This window comes from Meleagris gallopavo, chromosome 13 (genome assembly GCF_000146605.3).
Source record: "Meleagris gallopavo isolate NT-WF06-2002-E0010 breed Aviagen turkey brand Nicholas breeding stock chromosome 13, Turkey_5.1, whole genome shotgun sequence".
NCBI classification, from domain to species: domain Eukaryota; kingdom Metazoa; phylum Chordata; class Aves; order Galliformes; family Phasianidae; genus Meleagris; species Meleagris gallopavo.
The window spans coordinates 14,696,381-14,720,675 of record NC_015023.2 but is presented as its reverse complement, the minus strand read 5'-3'; the positions used below and the strand labels follow the sequence as shown (position 1 = coordinate 14,720,675).

At 36.5% G+C, this 24,295-nt stretch overlaps 1 long non-coding RNA gene across 1 annotated transcript; it reads right to left on the bottom strand.

The window, feature by feature from the left end:
- Positions 1-569: 569 nt before the first annotated feature.
- Positions 570-6,515, bottom strand: LOC104913042. The gene is made up of 3 exons (XR_795081.2): positions 6,402-6,515; positions 2,517-2,593; positions 570-2,262 (listed from the first exon to the last, which is right to left on the bottom strand). It is a non-coding gene; the product is annotated as an uncharacterized LOC104913042 (long non-coding RNA).
- Positions 6,516-24,295: the final 17,780 nt, after the last annotated feature.

The window sequence follows — 24,295 nt, the reverse complement described above, 5'->3', positions numbered from 1 at the left end:
AAGCCAACATATCTACAGGCAATCCAATTAGGGTTATTTTATTATATTCATATCTATGCATTTTAAAACTATATGAGTGCACAGATCAGGCTTAGTAATGCCTTGGCTGCAAAGTAACAACAGCAGGACCCTCACTGGGACTCTAATTGCTATCAGAATACCTCTGCTCTCTTATGTATGTGCAATGTGTGTCTGTTTTCTTGGTTAAAAGGAAAAAAGGTCCTGCCTTTTGATCCTGTCCCTGCTGATGTGGCTGAGTGATAATGATTTGCCTGTCTGGCCTACTGATATATATATAAATGAATAGTACAGCTAAAGCCAGTTGGGAACTCTTATTTACTCTGACCTAAATTAATACAATGACAGAAATTTCAATGCAACTAAATGGCAAGAAACTTTACTACAGGTAGTTTTTAAAATGTCAATTAGCTTTCAAGCCTCAGAATCTTTTGAGAGAAACAGACTGCTTTCAAATAACACTAGGCATTAGCTCATTTCCAAAGAGCCTTTCCAGTTATACCAGTTACAGTGCTACCACAAAGTATGTATGCAAGCAGTACTGTCTCTCTCTCCCTGTGTATTTTGCAGAACTTGCCTTAGATTACTAATACAAGTAACAAAGAAAAATTACTACACAGTTCATTGTTTTTCTGCTAATACTCTGATCCCTCTTACTCAGACCTCTACTAGATGCTCAGTAGCCAACTGAAGTCAGATAAAACACTGGATCTGTGCAACTGTAGAAAACAAAGTAACAGTCTCTGAGTTACAGGAGTTAGAAAGGAAGACAAGAAAGGATGAGTCAGGAAAAAGTGGCAGAAAGGTCACTTTCACATTTGATTATATGTTTTATTATATTCTTTATGTCTCTAGGAAGTTTTACATCAAGATTCAATTCTGCTACTCCTGCCCTGCTGCATGTCAGTCCCTCAAGATAAATGGAAGCTTTGGAAGGACTGACATCATATCAGAGGACATATTAGATCACCACACGACCTTTTAATCTGCAAATCAATTACAATAAACTCAATAAATGTGATTACAGGAAATTCTAATAGTATCTAACTCTTTACAGCACATTATTATTTTAGCAATCACAAAATTCCTGATAAAATCTGTCTTGTACAAGTAAAATCTACATTGGCTTGAAAGGGAAAATAGTACAAGTTAAAAATCTTTGGGAGAAATTAATGCTAACCTGAAGAACCTGATGTTAGTGAAAGGAAAGAGGTACAAATAGGAAGAATTTTAAGAACCTCAAATAAACAAGTAACAGGTAGCAGTCTGGTAACTTACGTATCAATCTTAGAAATGACAGGAAAGCAGAAAGACTATTATTTTGTTTGCAAGACATCTTGATTTATGTATGAATCAGTGAAAACTGAAACTATTTAAAATGCATATAATCACATCACTTCATCAGGTAAAATATTCAACTGGTTTGAAGTTTGATGGTATTAGCTACAAAGATTGATATTACTACAATGGATTATCCTTTTCAGTGAGACTGCAGAAAGAAAAGTGATGCTGTAGAAGTATAATATCACATTTAATCAGAGTTCTTAGAAATAATAGTTCCATTATGTTAGCATTTAAGTAGCTCTTCAATGAACCAACAGGCAGTGTGTCTTCATCTTTTATTTTTAATCAGCTAATAAATCTGCTAGTTGCCAAAACCATGCCGAAATGTTGGCATGAATTCTCATTCATCATAATTTGACTTCAGTAATGTGAAGTCCACTTTATCACTTCTGCACACAATGTCTAGAAGAAATAAAAGCACATTTTTACAATTACCTTCCTGTAATTGGTCCATCAAGGTGCCACTCTAATATTTTGTTTATTGATTGAATATTGCAGTTTAGAGTCTTTTCTAGAATAAATCACAGTGGGTGAATAACAACTGAAAGAACAGTGGCATGTTGGGATTTCTGAAGGACAAAAAAAATGGGGCAGGAAGAAAAGGCATAGCTCCTCAAGTCCACCACAAAAGATACAGGAAAACTGTGGCGTTTAAATCTAAACAAAGTTTACTGGGGAAAGTACAGAAAAGATCAGGCTTAAGACTAAATATCTGTGGGTATTCAGAGGCAAATTGAGAAGATGATTCCAAATCATGCCAGACATGGAGTACAAAGATTAATAAATTTATGCACCAGAAAGAAGAAAAAAATGCTTCAGAACTCAGGAAAAAGTTTATCAGGTCAAAATAAAGGTTCTTTCAGCCTGATTCTTCCAACTACTCTTGACAGGGACTACTACCTAGAACATAACAGAAAGAGAAATGTATAAGGATAGTTCTGCAGAATGCTCTCACTTTAAAGGAACTAAAGCTCTAGTACTCCTCAAGCCTGAGAGGCTTCTCTATTTCAAGCCCCTCCCCCTTCCCCCCTCCCCACACCTTATTTGTTGTCCATGAGTGTATATAGTTGCTTTTTAACCTTTATGTAGTCTAAATAACCAGAACAACCTGTAGAATATATATTCTGGCAAGAGGTAAGCAAGAGCTTACTTACATGGTTTTGACGGTTGTGCTTGTTTTGCTTTAATGATGCTTTTCACTGCTCATCTAACCCTCCAGTTAGGTTCTCTGCTAGAAAAGACAAACATTTCTAATTCACTTTCTCTGTGCCTCTCACAATGGAACAGATCTCTTCTCTATTACCCTATAAGCATCTCTTTTCCAGTCTGTAAAGTCTTATTTCATTTCACGTTCTACACACAGAACCTCTCCATATTTGATTATCCCTGGTGTGCTTCTTGGAAAAACCAAAATGCTTTTAACACAGAGACATGTTACTGCATAAAAACCTTAAGACAATACTACATCTGTCAACTAAATGCATCTAGAAGCTAGACCTGAACTATTTTAAGGCAAATAAGTTGAATGTGGATAGCTGTATAGTCACAACAGCTTAGGAGGAACAAAATGGAAATGTGGTCAGAGCTGCCTAGACTAACTTTCTGGGAGTTTTTCAGAACACATGCTGAATGCCAAGTTGTTTTTACAAGCTGCATAGTAGATAAATCCTACAAGCTTAGCACAGGAAAACAACAACAACAAAAAAACAACATATCAGGAGTGCTAAGCTCCACTGCTGCATGAGTAGTGTTTTAAAAACAAAGTGCATAAACTATAGTAGAGAGGTATTCGCTAATTGTGCCACATGTAAACCCCAGAAGGCTGCCTGCCCAACATAAACATAACCCTTCAGAGACTTGTTGAATGGTGTCTCTTGATTTAGGGACCCATTTCAGCATAGGCATAGAGCTGCTCAGGCCAAGACAGTTCTGTCTGTGTGGAGAAAGCAGAATGGCAAGCACTTAAGAGGAAAAAAAACAAACAAAAAAACCCCAAACACTCAACTTTCTGTTCAACATGAATGTTATTCACAATATTCATTTTTTAAATTAAAAACTAACCTTAGAGCTATAATTTCAGAATTTAAGCCACATAGTAAGTGTAGTACCTGTAAGCACAGGAGAATATTTTTGATGCTAGCTCAGCTATTTGAGGAGCAATATGGGTGGAACCAGACAAATATTTCACAGGAGAGCATTACACAGCTGAAAACAGTTCTTTTCATCCAAGTAGAAATTTTCTGGTTTACGTGGAGTCCAAATCTTTTATCCATTTATTCCAATCTGTCTGGTCCAGAATTAGGATGTCACCCTTCGCTCAAATCACAACAAGAATAATCTTGCTAACAACTATAAAAGCCCCTCTTAAAGTTAACACTTCTGCTTGTAGTCATGCTTTATTTTAATTCATGTTGCTCTTGCTTAGCCTTGGTTAAGGACTTGTTCTAAATTTCCTTTACAATCTGAGTGGATATGCTTGCCACAGAGAATTCCAGGGAAAATTGTTCCAGATTAGCATTCCAGCTAAAGCTTCAGCAGTATTTAGTTCCTTTCTTACTGGGTTTGCAAAGTACAGAAATAGCAATCCTCCACTATTTCCATCATATTTACTTTCTCTTTACTGTGTTTGCTTTGCTGCTAGGTTTTTTTTTTTTTTTTTTAAACTTCATGAAGCTTTTGTCCTATTTCAGAAGTCAGAGCAGAGTAACAGAAAAGCAGTCAGACACCGGTATAGACATCACACTGTACATTTACACATTACAAGTGGAATATTTGTATGAAAGATACATTTATGCTGCTCATACTAAAAAACATTAGTATTATTAAGAATATATTAAGTTTGTAGACAGTAATAAAGTACTTAAGAGGAAAGGGACCTGGAAGAGAACAGATGACTCTGGTGTATTTCTAAGTGCCTCAACTGTGAATTAGAGGCATTTTGAAAAAAATTACTCATAAAATACAGGACTGCAGTAACAGTACTGCTAAGTGAATGTTTAGGAAGAAGAAAAAAAAAAAAAGGTTCTCCACAGAAAGGTCTTTGAGAAGAGTATTGAAAGACAAAGCATGAACAAAGCAAATAGCTACCTTATCACAGGCAGGGAAGAGGAAAGAAAGGAAGACAGAGAAGAAACTACGGCAAAAATATTTAAAAAAAAAAAATGTTTGATGCCATTTCTCCCCTCAGATTCTTCTCTATATGTCCAAACTACCATTTCAATAAGGATATCATTATTTAGATGCAGACTAGAAGGTACCATAAGTCAAAGTGAAGTATTCAAGGAGAAAAAACACTGGAAAATGCAGTGGCTTCACACAATGCACAGGCATAGTCAGCAATATGGTCTATCACTATCACGTTGATTTTTAAACCAAAAAGTAAATAAATAAATAAATCTAGAATAGCCTACCTTACTCAAAAACAAATAATACATAGAAAGAATAAGCTGCTACTGCAACTCTCACTGAAGAGCCAGAAATAATGAGGAATGCAAAGGACTTTATTATAAACAGAATATAAAACACAGCATAAAACTGGGCCTCTGTGGATTGTTGCCAGCAAACCTTTGCACTACACAATGATCCAAGGCTCTGAGTGGTGAGACACATCACCAGGGCTGGGTTCCTGAAGACTTCCCGCATCTGTGTTACCTCTCAAAACAACATGGCAATTTGCAGATATACAGAAGAGCCTCAGGGGCCATGCACCAAGACTGAACACATATTCAGGGCTTTATCCTTTAGAAGGCCATGCTCTCTAACTTCCAAGCTCAGTCATGAAGGTTCAATCTACTAAAGTCAATACAAATATTCTCACAGTCACTGAAAGTGAGACCTTGCATAAATACTCTGACAACTCACATAAAAAAATACTGTGCAAGATTGAGCTGTTACAAACTAGCTGCAGCTTTCCGCCTTCTCATGCCCATTGGCTTTGTGCACTGAGCAGACACTGCTCTTGTATGAAGACAGATTGCTTCTCCAATGCAACTGGAGGTTTAATTGCAGCGTGAAAACACATGCTCAAGTCACCTCCAATCCTGTAAACTTCAATATATCTAGTTAAGAACACCGAAATACTTTAGCAGAAGCATGCAAGTTCCTGGCAGTGAGTCATGCAGTTTACGTTGATGAGCAGGTGTGGCCCACACAGCTGTGCGTAGGTAATCTGTTTGAAAACCAGATACACCTGGAACACAGTTCTACTGAATGTAGCCTTCACCTAGTGAATGTATATATTGGCAGCAGAGAGATTGGAGATCCAGGATTCAGCTAGAGCAGCTGTCTTGTAACCTGCATAGCTCTGGCCTTGACTTGCGTTAGTGGCTCAGGCCAGCTCAATCAAAGCCGACACACATATGCCTGTGCCTGCTGTGATCACACCAGCAGGGCAATGGAGACATCATTGCTTCACCTGCTGCTTCAAACCTGTTTTCCAGAGTGCACAGAGCAGACAGACTCTTTCAAGCTTATTTCTTTGTTAGCTAACATTTAAATAAAAGGAAGTTTGCTTTTTAAACACAAGTTTTCTATACCTTACTAAAAACAGCAGCTTGTGAAGAAGACAGGGTAATTGCTCACCACATGGCCCCACAACTGCAAGAAACACCCCAACAAAAGCAAATAGTTAAACAGTCCATAGAGAATTCTAAGCACTCATAATGGATGGAAACTATACTCTCAAGGGAGAAGCAGGAATATATTTATTGATAGAATATAGGGATTTAACAATGTTTAATAAGACAGCAATTTACAAGATTCAAGATGGCAAGGTACAATTATTTACCTCAGAGAGGGTAAACACACTCATATGGGAGGCCCTCCCATTGCATCACAAGGCTCAGAGAAAGCCACCTTGCTTTCTAACCTCCTTGAACCACGGAGGTATGGGGCATAGGTGCAGCTGGATCTACTCCTAGTCCAAGACTTGGTCAACAGTTTACATCTGAGGGCACAATCAACCTAAGATATAATCTTAGTGAAGCTAAAAAAATAAAAATAATAAAATAAATAAATAAATAACATAAACAGTAACTTACCAAGGATCTGTAATGGCAAGGAATCTCTCGATGTCAAAGCATAAGAGATCTCCACACAAGGTATCCCTGCTCACAAGGAGATCCTGCCATGCAGCCCATTACCACACAGGTGACTTTAGGGCTGCTCACTATTTATGGGGTAAAATGGTTGACTCAGTCACAGTTTTTGGCACGTGCTCAGTTGGCCCTCAGCTGTTGAAACAGGTGTCTGCTATCACTTCTTTGAGCACCCAGGTTGCAACCATGCTGTGGTCATTACTGCCTTGGCTAGACAGCACCATCAGTTCTGTGCTCAATGTCTGCCCGTGCAAGACCTCAGGAGTAACAGCCAGGCTGCAAGAGGAAGCTGGCAAGGGAACACACTGTCACAGCACTTTAAAAGACAAGCAACACAGAAGTCTGCACCAGACGTGCACTGTAAGCCATTAGCTCCTAAGCTGACCCTGGTGAGATGCTCTGACAGTAGGCAGTGTGTACATTTTAGTTCAAATGACACATGAATTTTACATAACATGAATTCTAAGAATTTCACATAATTTCTCAGTAGTTTTATCAGTTTTGTTCGTGCTGTTATGTGCATGTGCTTTTGCTATTAGCACTACTCCGTGTCATGAGCGGTTTTGTTTCCAACATGTTTTCTTATAGTCTAAAGAAAACAACTGCAATAAAAAGTGACCTCTTTTTGCTTTCCACTCTCATTTCTTGATTTATATTAACAAAACTGTACAAATATAACTCATCTCATGCAGTGCCAAGACTACTAGCCTCCTATTAGAAAAAAATCAAAATTAGAGGAATATTTCAATGAACCCACAAGGCTATGGTTAATTTAAAAAAAGGTACTAATTATATAGAAAACAGAATAAATAAGATGCTCAGAGCTGAACACATGTACCTGATATAAAATTTTATTGCTAATAGGTGAAAAAAACCACATCATATTTTGCTACGAACACATCATAAATAAAGTTGCTTTGATAAGTGTTAATATTTAATTTCCTTTCACTTACTAAAATTTCAGAAAACTACAAGATAGCAATTTTGTGTAAAAGGCATCCACTCTCTAAAATAATATTCTCTCATACAAAGAAATCAGAAAATCATGTTGAGTATTGTTTCTTGAAACAGATACCTTGACAATAATGGATTTCTCATTTGCAGAGGGAAATGATCAATGCATCTAAAAAATTAGAGATGTGTACATATGATTTCAAGTTAAAAAGAAACACAAAAAAAAAAAGTTTTAACAATCATTAGATTTTATGCTGTAGTTTTTATGCTATGGGTAACGAATGGGCTTTTCTTTCTATGTTGAAGCTCCATCACTGTTACCTGGAAAAACCCTTGTTAAAACGATGATTCTTTTATGTGTGGATTCTACCCTTCAGTTTTAAAAAAACAGCTGAATGAAGAACTCAGAATGATAAGTTTTATGTGAATGCATAGCAATTTGACATGCATCACTGGATCATTTTTTTTCATGACTTCACTCTTCACACGCTGCTGTTGAAAGGAAGCAGCATAAAGCTGCTAATACTATTTTTCAAAGTAAAGATCTGTGTAAATGCCAATTGTTGACCCTTATGGCCTCCTACTCACCAACACATGTTTTTTCTCACAGCCATTATTTGATTTGTTGAAGTCGACATGAGCCTGCTTGACAAGTCTAGGCATAATTGTGCAGCTGTGTAAAGCCATCATGTTCTTCAGAAGAGACTGCAGAACGCACAGACAGCCTTACACACTGCAGCCAGGTAAATGATCTAGCACTTAACAGTTTTATTTTTCTTGTTTAACAGAAATGATCCCTGACCAGTGGAGCATGAATAACCTTCCTGAGGATACTTTGAAAACATACTGTAATAAAATATGTATCCCACTGCAATGATTACAATGCCATCTATTCAATTTCTGCATGAACAGCCTAAATTGCAAGTTATTACAGTATTGCTTGCAATTCTCAATTTCGTTAAACTATGAAAGCGCATATGCTCATGGGGTAAACACTGTAAAAGGCTGCAGAGGTCAGTTCAGATGAAACCATGCAGCAACTGCATTTTTAGCATATTCATATGACCACCATCTAGTTCTCCAGAAGACACCGTTCCATCAACCTTTTTTTTAAAGGAACCATTCATTAAAATATGTTCAAATGTATGTTTAACGTGTAATAACACATCCACAATAAAAAGTGATCTCAGATGAAAGATTCAGTGCTTTATTCAATATCTTTTAAAACAGGATACTATAAAGTACTGGAATGTTTTTCTCTTCTCTCCTGGATGACATTCTTTCAAAAAGTCTTGATCATCACCCTTTGTAATATTTGCATTGTCATTTCCAGCAGGGAACTGAGATGCCAGAGAGTTTCTAGAAGTTTGAACAGAATTCTGTGTGGGAGCAGGGAACTGACACAACTTCTCTCGGCACCACCTAATATCTATTCACATGGAATTGTCCTCTTGCTTCATTCTGCCTGCATCCTCTGACACGTCAGTCCTAGTCACGAAGTGTCCAAGAATTACACAGCTCCCTGCTGTGCAACCTTTTAACGGTTCAGTGCCTAATAGCAGTGGATTTTTTTCACTGTTAGTGCTCACAATATTCTGTGATGTGCAAACAAGCATGGAAGTGGGAGGAAGCACTTGATGAATGCATTCTCTTACAGAATGTATAGACGGATGGAAAGTAATCTTCAAAGCACAATTCAAAAATAATTGACGATGTTCAAAATTAGAGAATATCAAACTACAGAGAATAATGTTTAACCCTATTTTAGCCCATCTCCTTTTCCCTGCAGGACTTCCTACCTGAGTACACAGAAGTCAAAGTTTAGTTTCATACAAATTGAGACATCTATACCTGGGTAAATGTACAGCAGTTTGTTCTAGGGATCTGGCACACTCTTTATGTGTATGCAAACTGTGAATTTGTGATGAAATGCACCACCATACATAAACAATGTAAACATACCTTGGGCTAATAACCTGATAACCTCTCATTCTCCAATGAAGCTATTAGGACAGTATTACTGAAGACAGCACCTTGCACAATAAAGCTCTGACAATACTTGCAGTTCAGTATCATTGCATTATAGACATGAAATTTCTTGAAAAGAATACTTCAGAGAATAATCATATTGTTATTATTTCTACATTAGTGTTTTCACGATTGGCAGGTGATCCACATATCTTCCCAAAGCTCTGGCTACACATTGATCACAAAGTAAGCATTAAAACTGTATTTCAAGAGAATTGCGATATGGCACTCAGAAAGAGAATATGTATTATTCTATACTGTTCTAGGACAATTGCTTTCTGAAAAACTCCAAGGTGAAAGGACCACAATGGCATAATGGTGTTCACTTCACAGTGCTTTCAGAAATTCAGCTAGAAAATTTCTATGCTGTTGTATTTTTCAGCAGTGATAAGGAGTGTGAATATGAAACAATTAAATTCTAGGGAAGCGTATATTTCCTGGCAAGTCTGAATAGTTTTAAGATATTGCAATACAGTGTTTGCACTATTTACGTTTTATTCTGAGGCTCTTGAACTGACCATGGATCACTTGTAAATGCCTTCTCACAGGTGACACAGTGAGTTGCTCACTAGCTGTAGTACAGCTACATCTCTATTGAATGTGGGTGTGTGACCCATGAGCAAGTCAGCCTTCCCTTTGCAGTAGCTTTCCTTGAAGTGTTTCAGCAGCTCCATGGAAATGACCTGGTGAGAGATCATGTTATTAACACTCAGGCAAGCGTGAATGATCAATAAGGCTCGAGGTAAAAAAAAATAGAGTGCGCCAAGGTGACCACAGAGGAACAGTGAGACAGAACTCAGATGGGAAAGATTTATTTACTATAAAATATTTCAGCTATTTACACATTTAAAATTCACAAAATACATCCCAATAAGAATCACACACTAAAAAGGTTAAATCCAGAAGGGAAGTAAGAATGCAATTGCCTAAATAGCAAAAAAAAAATCTGGCTCGTCCAGAAGTAGAACTGATTTCTTTTATGGGGAAAAAAAAAAAAAAAAATTAGTCAAAAAGAAATAATGGACACAGTGCCACAGTTATCAGCAAGTATTTAATGCAGAATACTTAAAGAAGGTACGTAGTCTAGTGAAAAAAAAAAAAAGGAAAACACCAACATTATTAATTTCAGAAGTCTCTTTTTGCCTCAAATTCAGCCTGACTCATTGTCCTTAGCAGAACTAATTTGAACACTGAATTTGTGACCTTCAGGGCAAAGGCCATTTCTTTATATACAGTTTCTAAAAAACACTGCATTAACCATAGAAATCCCTGTCTATTATTTCAAATGAGAGGCCTCATTAAGACGGATTCTTTCTTAACATTCACTTCACTTTAGACTAAAGACTTGAGAACTGAAAAGAAAAAAACAAGGAACTCATTCTAGAAATGAAAGCAGCACAGGCTCTAGTTCAGAGTGCCAACAAAGACCAGAAAGCTGAGATTTTTGAGCTGTTAAGAGCAGGAAATACCATGTTGCCAAAAGTGCTTTTACACACAGAAGTGTAATTATGATACGCTTGTCCAGACAGATACCATTCAGTCTAAATCTTCATAGGCACTGAGTAAGGAAGCCAAACACTGAAAGCCACTCCAGAGGTGGGGAATTCAGAATCTATGGGAAGGTTTCACTTGGCAGTGAGATCTGACTGCACAGTGTCCAGGTCACAACGAAGCATATAAACAAAGCAAAAATTAAAAAGTTTAAGAAAATGAAGAGTCACCTTGGTTGGAAAATGAAACAGTTGTTCTGTATGAAAGCAACCAGAATCTTATTGTGTTAAACTCAATCCTGTGAGTCTCGGCAGAAGGATGAATGGCAGAGTTGAATGAAGAGTGATGTAAAAAGTGATGACAGGAGGATTCAATATGGTTATATAAAGGAGGATTGGTGAATATATTCTTTTGAGAATTAAAGTCAAAAGCAAATGTACAATGGCAGAAAAAAAGGCATATGACAGAACATATATAAAGTAACTGTGAAAAAAAAATAAAGAAAAATTATGGTGCTATAGTATGGACAACAAACAGAAAATGAAACAAAAAAGGCAGACAAGCATTGTACAGATTCTCATCCTATGAAGTATAAAGGAGAGAAATATAATTATCAGCCAGTCCAACTTCAATTGCTTCACAGAGTTTAGAAAAGAATGATTAAATAATCAATTGATTGTTTAATCACCTAAAGGGTAATAAAGAGATGAAAATAGCCAACACAGATTTCTCAAGAACAATCTGTGCCAAACCAATTAAACTGTCTTTCTTTACAGGTAACTGATCTAACTGATAAAGTAGAACAGTAGTTATAAAACACCTCCACTTTAATAAAGCCTTAGACACTGCTAACCATGGAATCTCGATAGGCAAGCTAGGGAAATATGACCTGAATGAAGGTAAATCCATAATTAATTTAAATTGCATGTTCAAGGAGGAATTTTAAATACTCTGGTTTTGAACTGAAATGAATATTTTAGATGAAGATTCACGGGAGTCCACCCAGGCAATATCTAAACTGTCTTCCAGTGAGATGGTTAGGGAAAAAGTACAAGTGAAAGAAGGCAGGAGGACACACAAGCATTCTGGGTCTTTGTGATCCAAAATCACAGAATCACAAATGATATCTATAAATTGGAAACAAAGTTCTAAAAAATTATTAATAATAATCAAACCTCTATGATGAAATTTCTTTAAATATTCAAAATACTGCATGTGGAAAAAAGTGTGAAATGCACCAAAATGAAATCAGGAATAAGAGCCCAGAAAGCAAAGCTGAAAGACAACAGAGGGCCTAGAATGCAAATGGTGACTGTGAAACAAACTCACTCTTGGGTACTAGCAAGACTGCAAAATACAGAAGATAATTATTCTTGACACTGATAAAATATGAGGCAGTTTTGAGACACCAAAATAGATGGTTTTAAATTGCAGAGTATAGAAGAAAAACTATAAAAACAATAGATTTTTAGAACATGACATATAAAGAAGAGTTGAAGTAACTTGATCTGCTTGATTAAGGAAAAAAAAAACATTAAAGAAAAATTCATGAGAGACTTATGATGCAAAAATTTAAAAAATGACAGTCGTATGCTTGGCAGGAAAGAACAAAAGACAAGCATTATAATTTGATTCAAAGACTTTCTTTAGGTATTAGCAAAAGTTTTCTGACTAAAAAGGGTGATAAGCCTTCAGAGATTTCTAGAAAGGCTGCAGAAACCCTTTTGATTTATTGTTGCTCTAAACACGTTAGACAAACAGCTATTTTGATTTTGGAGCAAAGAAATGCATAAGATCGTTTCTTATAGGGGTCCTAAATTTCTGTAGTTTATGAATCTTTATACAGCTGAGCAACTCCTGACCAACAAGTGGCTAAGTAAACTTAATTAGAAATTTCTAGTTGTTGAAGGAAAAAGAACCTCAACTGTTTTTAGTAAAAGTCACTGGAATGCACATTTTGAAGAGTGATAAAAACTTATTAGAGTGTCAAATGCTGATAGCTTTGTGGTATATTTTTATTGATTTTACTTTATTTAAAGAAAATCTATTTTCCAATAATAAATTGGTACTGCAGATAAGATCCATTCTTGGCAAGGACAGCTGAACTTACATTGTTAACTGGGGTTCAAACCTTGAATTCAAACACAAATTGCAATTAAGAAAAATGTGGGAACTCAATACTTTTGGCAAAACAATTCTAAAAACAGCTCCGTTAGATGGAAAAGATGAGCCCCTTTGACATTCAGGACAAGAACTTAATGAACTGTAAACCATCACATATGGTGACAGCATCCCTGCTGTTGGAAGAGAGGGGACAGAAAAGTGAAAGGAAGAAAACCACCTTTTCTGTCAGATCATCAAATGGCTCTAAAAATGTGAATATGGTCAAAGTGAAAATTTTCACCCAGTAATGACACTTGGTCATTTACAGCCTTTTTGAAACAAGAAACAGCAATCTTTTTGTTTAAATGACTTACAACCCAATTCAAACCCTGCTTTTTTCAAAGCATTAATGAGTTGGATTAGGCCTCAGGAGTGACATTTTCAGTCCTATGGAGAGGATGCTTAGAACATATCTCATATAGTAAACCCATCTGTTTCTCTAACACAGCTTCACTGGCTGATTTATTGGTGGCTGCCAAGAAATCACACTGCTCGTTTATTTTCAATGTCTTTTTTGACCTGTTGTTTTGTTTGTTTGTTTGTTTTAATGGATCTTTAATTAATATCTTTTATTTATGAAGAGAGCAAGTGATTTTGTAAATATGATCAAACCACCAAATTGTCAATTTCAGGTTCAAGTAGTACGAAAAGTGGAATATTGGTATGAGAATAAAAATAACTTGAAAATCTGTGTAAAGATCTCTTGGCTTCCAAAGTAAGGAAGCTGCATAACAGAAAATTGACCATTTATTTATAGCTGTTTGTGTTTTGTTTGTCTTTTTCTTTTGCAGTCAATCAACAGAACTTTCTAGACTTTGGACACATTTTTGAATACAAGTGAAATGAAGCTGGATTCTTCAGTAGCAAATTACTCCAATGTTGTTAATATCTGACAATGGGCTGACCAGTTTTGGGGCTGCTGTGTTATCCTTTTGATAATGCTGCAGGCGTTTGTACTAAAACAAAACAAAACCAAATTATGTTGTGTCTTTTTGGCAATAGGATTCACAGGCACACAACAAATACATAACATAATGAACATGCTACGTGGTGGTCCTATTTTTTGATAATTATCTTTTACATATCTGAATAAGCTTATGTTCCTGAAGGTGTGGATATGCCCTCAAGGAATAAAAGCAAGAATTAACACTCTAGTGCACATGTTAATTAGGATTTAATTAGGGAATTTAAAAAATGCAGAGTGCACGTTTTCAGCAAGTGCATAATTACGAACTTATTGCTTGCAGGGTTTTTTTTCCTCATATTTTCCATTGTAAATATTATAATTGTCAATTTAGGTAAAATTCAGGAAATTCAAATTCTGTTTCAGTTTTCATGAAGAAACATTTTTCCTCTGGCACATTTTCATCCAACAAAATTTTTTAACATTCATTTTCCAATTTATACTATTTTTTTTACATTACTAAGTCAGAATGAAAGATATTAAATTGTTTTTCTTCATGCTTTTACAATGATCCCTGCTAATTATACCATAACACTTTTCCTTCAGCCTCTGCTGTTAATCTGAGTAACAGTTATGAACTATGGGTCAATGTAACTAGTTCCCTCATGTAAAGTGCAGACCTTTTTATAATTATTTTAGTTCAAAGAAAGAGAATATCATGGAAATGCCAAGCTATATTTCAACATCACAGTACTCCCCCAACACCTGCTTCCCACTCCCACCTTTGTCTACTAACTAGATTTTCCACCTATTCAGAGACTGACGGAATTGTGACATCAATATTCTCTGAATTTGGGACCTGATCTAAAACTGCATAATGCTAGTAGAGAATCTTCCAGTCACTCCTGTGGATCTGGGAATTCCCTAAGACTACTCACCTGAAAATCCATGTGAGACAGACCTTAAAAGCAGTTACGAAGATTGATCTGACTGGGTTTTGGACAGAACTTTTGATTAGGGATTTTCTAATGGATGTGAATTAACAAGATTAAAGCTTTAAGAAAATCTAAATTGAATTAGTGTTTTATTTCTTTCAAAACAGGCTCTTTAAACATAAGATAATCTTGTCAAATACAAATCTTGTCTTTCTTCCTTAATTATTAATGCTAATTGCTGTTCTTCATTGTTTTCTAAATCAAAACTGTTTCAACAAGCTTCCTTTGCAACTTCTTTATTTCTTTTTTCACAGTTCTCAGTAAACTTGCAGATGATGCAAAGCATATAATTTCCTGCAATTATATGGAGGAATCTGCCCCTGAGAATTTCCTCTTTTCCACTTTTCTCTTTGGACATCTTTAAAATACACTAATCGGACTCCTGCATGCTTAACATCCTTGCAAGTGACTGCATTCTTTCATTCACTCTGAATATGTCCACACGGAGAGGAAAAAAGTAAAAACTTTCTAAGAACTTCTTAGATAGAAAGATAGTAAAGGCATTGATAGCATAGCCTAACAGATTCAACCTTTCTAGAAAGCCATGGCACAATTTTATATGGCATGGAAAACACGTATGAAGCAACAATAAAATACTTACTTGGGTTAGCAGTAGTGACAATTTCTGAATAGTGATAAATCAACCTGAGAGTCTGGGGATTTGAATGTCCACATTTACTATTTTTGTTTCCATGTGATGCATTTTTATTAACTTGTTGAACTAAGATGTGAAAGAATGAAATGAAAACCAAGAAAAAAAAAAGAAAAAGATTCTCCAATAAGACAGAATGCTGATGCTATGTTTAGTCGCATGAGTGATTTTTCCTGCTGTTATTTAAGCAGACAATTTGCGTTCTGCTTCACTGAAGCCACTAGGTTATTATTGGGGGAAAAAGAAAAGAGAGAGAGATAACAACCTTTTGAACACACAAGCATTCATGGATTGGCCAGGAAGAAAACAGTACCTAGCATGTTAAATGAGAAATACTGGTGATACGCATTTATGTTAAAAATTAATTCATGTAACTTCAGACACAAATGTTGCGTTAAAAAAAAACCAACAACATGTTTTATTGGAGTATGTCTATGTTGTTAGAATATATAGGTCTAACAAACAGACTTGCATAGAATCATAGAATCACCAAGGTTGGAAAAGACCTCAAAGATCATCCAATCCAACCATTCACCTTTCACCAGTATTTTCCACTATACCATATCCCTCAGTACAACATCTAAACATTTCATGAACACCTCCAGGTTTGGTGACTCCATCACCTCTCCTTCCAGTTCCTGACCACTTTCTTAGAGAAGTATTCCCTAACATCCAACCTAAATCTTCCCTGGTGCAACTTGAGGCCATCTGTCTAGTCCTATCACTAGTTACATGGGAGAAAATGCCAACTCCCACCTCACCACAATCTCCCTTCAGATAGTTCTGGAGAGCAATAAGGTCATCCCTAAGTCTACCCTTTTCCACACCTGTATAATTTGAGTAACTTCAAATCCTGGCATATGACTGCAGAGGTCAATGTGTTCATGTTGCACAGTTTTAAGCACCTTTCTACATCAGCTATGAAATAAATGAAGACTAGCAATTTCAGAAAATAAGTTTGCTCTTAAATACTTCCTGGAGAAACTCATCTTTCTCTAGTATCTGCTACAGAAAGTCTGATAAGACTGGGTTCATGTTCAATTTGCAGGGTCAAAGGAAAGGACAAAGGACAGCAGTTCTACTCAGGACCAGAGGCACCTTTTTTCCAAGATGCATATTTCTACAGAAATACTGACTACTTTTGAAAATGTCAGACCAAGAATTTAAGGTCAATTCCAGGGAAGGATATTTAGTTGGAGAAGAATTCAAGTGCATTGCAGCCAAATCCTCAATCTAAATTGCCAAGAAACGGTCAGCAAAACTTGTTTTATTGACTAACTTCTAACTTGCAATACAGTTAAAGTTTTCAGATAACATGCTGGTTGTTTTCACAACTGAAATCACAGCCCAATATGGATGGTTCCACCTCAACAGATCACCCTTACCTATGAGACAGAAAACAAAAATAAAATCCTCCTGTTGTGGCCCAGCTTGACCTGCACAAAGTCTGCTTCACAGAACCTAGTAGAAGCAAATGTAGAGTTATCACCTAAAAACAAGCTCTCACAAATTCTTACTTTAGTAGAATTAACAAAAATTACCACATCACAATTTAAGTACTCTAGTATAAGTGCATGTCTTGAGGTATTTCTGTACAATTCCAGCTGCCTAAAGCAAGCCTGTAGACTTAAGCATGATAGAGATATTCAAACTGTTTTAAATACACTGGATATTTTGGATACTGATGCTTTCCTAACTGCAGGTGCAAATGCAAATTTTCTCAGCAGAGGTCAATACAGTTAGCAAAACTTGGCTCAAAAAATTGCTTTATCTAACCAAATCATCACCCCTGCAAAGATAGTAGAAATACTCTCTGAAACATAGAAGATTGGAGCTTCTGAGTTGGCAGAAGAGGAAAAGACAACAGTGAAACAAAGTTTAACGTCTGTGGAAGAAGCAGCAACAGCTAAGATCAGAACCTAAGAGGTTTTTCTTTCTTTTTCTCTGTGCTATGGGAGATTACAGACTACTTTTTATGCTATACATAAAAAGTAATTACTACTGGCAGTAACACCTCTCTCTCTTATCTTTACTTTCTTCATCCTATTTTCTCAAAATAAGCTAAATAAACATAAGGTTGTATTCTTGCCATATTTTTAAACTAGAAATTTCACTTAAGCCAAGATGCTAACATTCAGATAATTCTCTTAAACAAAATATATATAAATTCTTATTAAAAACTTTCAGCTCCTTCCAGAAAATTGGCCCATTCCATTTAATATTACTAAATTAACAAAATATAAGGTACAGCACTAAAACTGGAGTTTGTAGTGCTGCAAAGATGCAGTATTTGTGCTCTCTTGTACCTAATTGACTACACCATCATTCCAACACGACACATACCAAGGAAAAAATGATGAAAAAATAGTTGGTGAGAGCTGAGAAATTTTTCTTTTTATTCTACCTTTCTGCTGCCACAGCAGCTGTTTTGCTGTTTTCCAGCACCAATTGTTCCTTTACTTTTTCAAGGCCTGCTATTTACTATATAGGATTTGTAGATTTATATTTATCTTGGAAAAATCTCACACAGATACTCTAGTTGCACACATTCACAATTCTGCATTTCCAGGATGCTTTGTGTATCCCAAATGTACACTGGGCTTCTAGCTCAAGACTGCTGGACCAAGAAAGAAAAAGGACTTGTCATGCTGTCCTGGGTCCAGCTGGACTTCTTTAGAGAATCTGAAAGATTGTTCACATCTTACTGCAGATGTCCCCAGAGCCTTCTGGGGAGGCATGCTTCTTTAGCTGTAAATAAACTTCTGTTGTATTATGTGCTATTAGCATAGGAGCTTATCAGAAAAAAATAGGGAATGATCTCTAAGTCTTCAGTGTTTCCCTTCCCACTGGAAGGGAGCGTTGCCACAGTTAAAAGAACCCAGATTACTTGTAATGACTAAGAAATACTTCTGCTTAGGTAATGGAAAATCTGAGATGCAATTCACAAACAGAACCAAATGAATGGCTTCTGCTTCAATTCACCTATTCCTGTTTTAGTTCAGGAGGGAGAAATTAGAAAAGCTACTATTTTATTCACATACCTCATACTTAAACAGCAAAGATGAGAATCCCAGCAAAGATAAGTTGAAGTCCTTAACTCACAGTGCATCCTAATAAGAACCATAACAATTTCAAATAATTTATTCTGTAGGCTTTTAAATCAATGCTTTTCCTCATCACTGCTTCCTCCATTTCTTCTTTCTTTCTTACTCCACAATTAAGACATAAAGCCAAACTTGGGATATCAACATCCTATCTTTCCAAAACGTAAACCCCACTGAACGGAGTAGTTCCCCCACTTAAGAAGCATTAATGCATAATATTATGGCTTTCACAAAGGTGGACATAAAGGCACATTTCTCTTCATGGGTTTTGATATGTTACTATAACATTGTAACACAGTCATGGACTGCCAGCAAATCATTTTAGAATGGAATTTCAGTTTGCCTGCAGATTCAAAAAGAAGTTGTTGGGACAAAAAAAAAAAAGGAGAACAGTGGACGGTATGAAAAATATTCTGGTTCTTCTTTTCTTCTTCAGTGTTATTCTTATGTATTTTCTTATGCATTTGTTCATGATCTGTCTGCAGCATCAGGGACAAAACATGCAATTTTACAGTTACAACATGGCCTAATTTAATATGCACCAAGCACTAGCCACCACACTACAGGAAAACCATGATGTAATTGCCATCACTGAAAACTGGTGGGATGATGCCTACAACTGGAGCGTGGCTATCAGCAACTGCAAGCTGTATAGGTGAGGAAGGAGAGGAGGAGGCATTTCCCTCTACAACAAGAAAGGATTAGAGTCAGGAGATGTCCCTGAAGAATGGCCCTAAGTTCAAAGCTTATGGGTGAGAGTTAGAGACCAAGGCAACCACAAGCCTTTGTGGTTGGTGTCTACTACAGGCTACCCAATCAAGCGGAGTCTGTTCATGAAGCCTTCTCACTCCAGCTACAGAAGGCATTGCAATTTCAGGTTCCCGTCCTGCAGGGGGAATTCAACCACCCCAAAATCTACTGGGAAAGTATCCCAGTGAGCTGCAGGCAATCCAGAAAGCTCCTCCATTGAATACAAGTAATAGACAGCCCCATGAGGAATGATGTATGACCTGCATGACCTCGTGTTCACCAGTGCAAGCAAACTGGTTGGTGACGTGAGGATTGGAGGCTACCTGGGCTATAGTGATCATGTAATAGTGCAGTTCATGCTCTTGAGGGATGCAAGACAGACAAAGTAAAACTAGGATGCGATATTTTAGAAAAGTCAACTTCTAGCTCTTCACAGAGTTAGTCAACAAAACCCATGGAGAAACCATCCTCAAGGATTAACAAGCAGAAAAGAGCTAGCAGATTTTGGAGGAAGCTGTGCGTAGTTCTCAAAAGCTCTCCAAATGTAGGAAGTAAGGAAAGGAAGGCAAGAGACAGGCATGGCTGAACTGGGACCTGCTAGACAAAATGGAGAGCAAAAAGAAAACACAAAGACAGTGGAAGCAGGGACAGGTAATCTGAGAGGAGCATAGGGATGCTGCTAGGCTGTGCAGGGATGGGGTCAAGAAGGTCAAGGCCGAACTGGAACTAGATTTGGCGAGAAGTGCAAAGAATAAGAAATGCTTTCATAGGTACATCTACCAGAAAAGGCAAGTCCAAGAAGGTGTTCTCCCTTGAGGAGAGTGAGCAATGCAAGTAGGCTGTTAACAACAGACAAGGAGAAGGTTGGGGTACTTAACTTTTTTTTTTGCCTCAGTCATAACTATTTGATAAAATTTGTTATTAGACTTTTCAAATAAAAAATCTGTTAAAAATAGCAATCTTTTCTGTGTTTTCTGTGTTTACACTTATTCCCCCCTCTAAGTTCACTTTCAAAAAGGGAGTTTGTCTCATTTGATTTCACATCAAGTGGTCACTCAAAAGTGAGTAGTAAAAAGAGTAAAAGCCTTCAGGATCTGCAAGTTAATTATACAATACTTATAATACTCAACATTAATTATAATCATGAAGAAAAATAGTAATAATAACAAATACCAAGTTTTTGTCTTAAAAAACACCACCAAAGCAAAAACCAAAAGAACAATACAAAACAATTCTTCTTATTTGCAAGATCCAAATATGGAAGAAATACTATGCTTGCTACAAGTTAAGGATGATATTTGGGCGGTCACAGAGGATCCATACCTTCCATTCTTTACTCTTAAATTTTAATGGTCTTAGGGTGCTTTCACAGTTTCCTAGAATGTACTAATTCCATAAGTCACTAGACCATAAGCTTTTAAAAAGACTTTAAGGGTACCTAGTTTGCAGTATATTATGTAACCATGGGATAGCATACAGGATACTAACACCTGTGAAAATCAGCATTACTTGCTCTTATTTCCTCATTTCTGCCTAGTCACCACTAGAAACTGATGTGATAGCAGCTTTGCATTGTCTCTAACCACCAGATATGCTTTCTAGATAATTAGAATAAAAACAATTATGCTTTTAAGTGCTGTGATATTCTGCCCAAAGATTTGAAATAACTTAAAACTGAAAATGTGAAAATCTGCTGAGATGCTGCAAATGTTATTCTGTGCTTTTAGCCTAAGATGGACTTTCAAAGAAGTCATGCTGCTCACAGCTATAGCAGAAGTACGGTAGGACGCAGGGAGATTCAAAGAAGGGCAACAATTCTGAAATACTACTAGACCTCATGATCTAAGAGTATTTAAGCCTTTAGTGCAAGAACAGAAGATTACTAAAGGCAATAGCAGGAAGCTTTTCAAACGTACATTAGCACGCAATGAGGCAACTACTTTTGGAGCTCAATCTGACCAGAGACTTTAAGCATTTGCCAGAACAAATAATGATGCACATAACAAAATTTCTGGTGAGGATTAGCCACAGCATACCTGATTTCTACTGAAGAGAAGCTGGTTGAAATGACAGGCAATTATCTCTGATTCAAGCATGACTACAGCTCACTTGAAGACATGATCCTTTATAAGTTTTTCCAGTCTGGAATACCTCAAGGTCCTCACCACACGTACCAACCTGGAGTAGAATAACTTTGACAGAGAGATGAGTTCTCTTGCTCCCATGAGATTTTACTTTCAGTTTTTATTCCCTGTAAATGTAGTAATCAGGATTTTAGATCTGTACTGAAGTTAATATTCCTCTTACCTAGTTTGAATACCATAGTGCACAGCTTTGAAACATGTTCAGTCTATAATTTATATTGCACTGAAACACTACTTTGTTAAGTCTGCAATTTAGATGTGCTTTTGAGGATCATTACATTCTTTTCTCCATCACTGTTTTCAGCTTTTTGAGATTTCCTGAATCCACGAACTGAGGTCTTTCAAATCTGCAGAGCTTTCCCAAGCACAGCCAGTGCTCTGAGCACATCTCTGTACAAATGTATGTATTCTTTCCCTCATCACCCATCTTCCCATTCCCTTTGAAGACATTTAGCAAGCAAGCAACCAAACTGAGTGTGTTTCACACTAGAATACTAACATGGCTTTATACAATTGGAGGCAGGAATCTTGCAGTTCAAACAGGTTAGTATCCCTGTGAACTTACTTATTCTTTCAAAATGAATGATACTAAAGATTCTGTAAAAGAAAAAGAAAGGAAGGTGCAGCTGACATGCTATTAGGTCAAGAGAAAGGTGAAAGGCTCGAAAGATTCATAAAAAAGTAAAGAGGCTTTGCATGCTTCTAATAGCATTTCTTCTAGTGCACTGGGGAGGAAAAGAAGGCCACTGCAAGGTGATGTGAAGGGTGGGGAGAATTTCTGTTATAGGAAGAGGAAAAAAAGAAGTCAAATCCCACAAGGACAACTCAGAGAGTCGCAGAGCTGCTGTGTAAGAACAAAATAGAATATTGAGAAGAATTTTTAGTGAATGTTTGAGAAGTTTAAAACCTGATAAGGACATATAGCATTCTACTAGGATTACAGGAACCGAACTAAAATACGACTACTTATGCTACTCAAAATCAAAATCTACAGAGGGGATTATAGGCTAGCTGGTAGTCCACAGGTTGGATCTTGCCATCTAGCATTCCTTCATCTAAGCTTCTGCCCTTTGCTGGATAGTCTGAAAAACACTCAAGTCTGGGCATTATCTATCCTAGAGTCAATGACCCTTTTTTTGGCCAGGAAAAGCTGCTGTTGCTGCCACCTAATAAGAGAAGACAAATCCATAGGCACATATTTCAGCAAAATGTGGTCAGCAGTAATCACTGCAAATGCAGTTCAAAGGTTGGGTTCAAATAGCCATAGGTTCTAAAATGGTATCGCTGTCAAAAAGAACTGAGATTATTACCTCCAGATACACTTTTTAACAACAGTTCCACAAGTGTCTATTGCTGAGTTAATCTAATAAGTAGTAGAACATATAGCAGCATATTTGAAGGACAGACTAATTAAAATGGCTTTGCAATATTCTGAAAGTATTTGTTGAATGAGGTTGAGTACTGAGAAGCTAATAAATGGCTGCCAGAGAAAACTCAGGCTATGTAAGAACAAAAAAATACTAGTAATATGTTCCATCACATTCTTCCTTTAGGTCGCAATTTTCTGCAGAAGCAAGAGCCTTTTTGTCCTTTACCAGTGACCTATATCCATTTGTCAGGTCAAAAAAGAGCCTCAGCAAAGCTTCTCAGTCAAAGATTTCTGAAGTCAATGGTAGCAATCAAATCTTCCTTGGGTAAATTCAAATAAAAATCCTTTTTTTCTCTTTAATTAAAAATTATTTGCTGGTTTAAATTATGTTCAACACTACCATTCACAGGTGCCATATATAAATCTGTGTGTCTATTCCTGCCAGATCGCTTAGCAGTTTATAGAATTTTGTTAGATTACATATGGATGACTTGTTCATGTTAGCAGGGGCTCAAATTTGTTTCTGCTTTTAGATGCATATAAGCGGGTGGTACTTGCAATATGTAGCTCTACTTCTTATGAAATTATAGGTGTGCCTCATTATGGATTTATTGCAGATAAAGGCCTACTCAATTTGCAAGTTAAAATCTAACACAGTTTTCCTTAACACTGTAAAATTTTGAAAACAAACAGATCATGGGAAGTACCAACTCATCTCATTTTAACTGACACATTCACACCTTTGCTGATAGCATCTTTAGGTTAGAGAGAGCTTTTTGCAAGGTTGGGTTAACAATGCACCAGAGCTTATGTTTACACATTGATAGCTGTATCCTGGAAACTGAAAAAGACAGATTCTTGAGAAATTTAAGAACATAATTTAACATTGTACAAGTTAGTTTCTTTCTCTTCTTGTGCCTAATGCTGCTTCTGATACTAAAGAGTGATCATTGGAAAAGTTTCTGGAGGTTCCACTGAGTGACCTATGGAATAAGCAAACAGAAGTAACTTGAAGGAAGAAGGGGTGCTTTAGCGAAGAAGTGGAAAAAAAAAATAAAAAGAAAATTCAACTGGGTTCATAAGTAAGCAAGATGAGGCTTATATGGTAACTGTCTAAATATTATCCAAATCTGTTTCAAATTCAGGTACAGTCATAAATGCATCTCTGCTAGAACAAAATTGAAGAGAACAGTTACTACATACCAGGTTTTTCATTATGTTTCACTACAAGGTCATTAGCTATCCTCAAAAGCAAATTGAAAAATTGATCCTTTTTTTTTTTT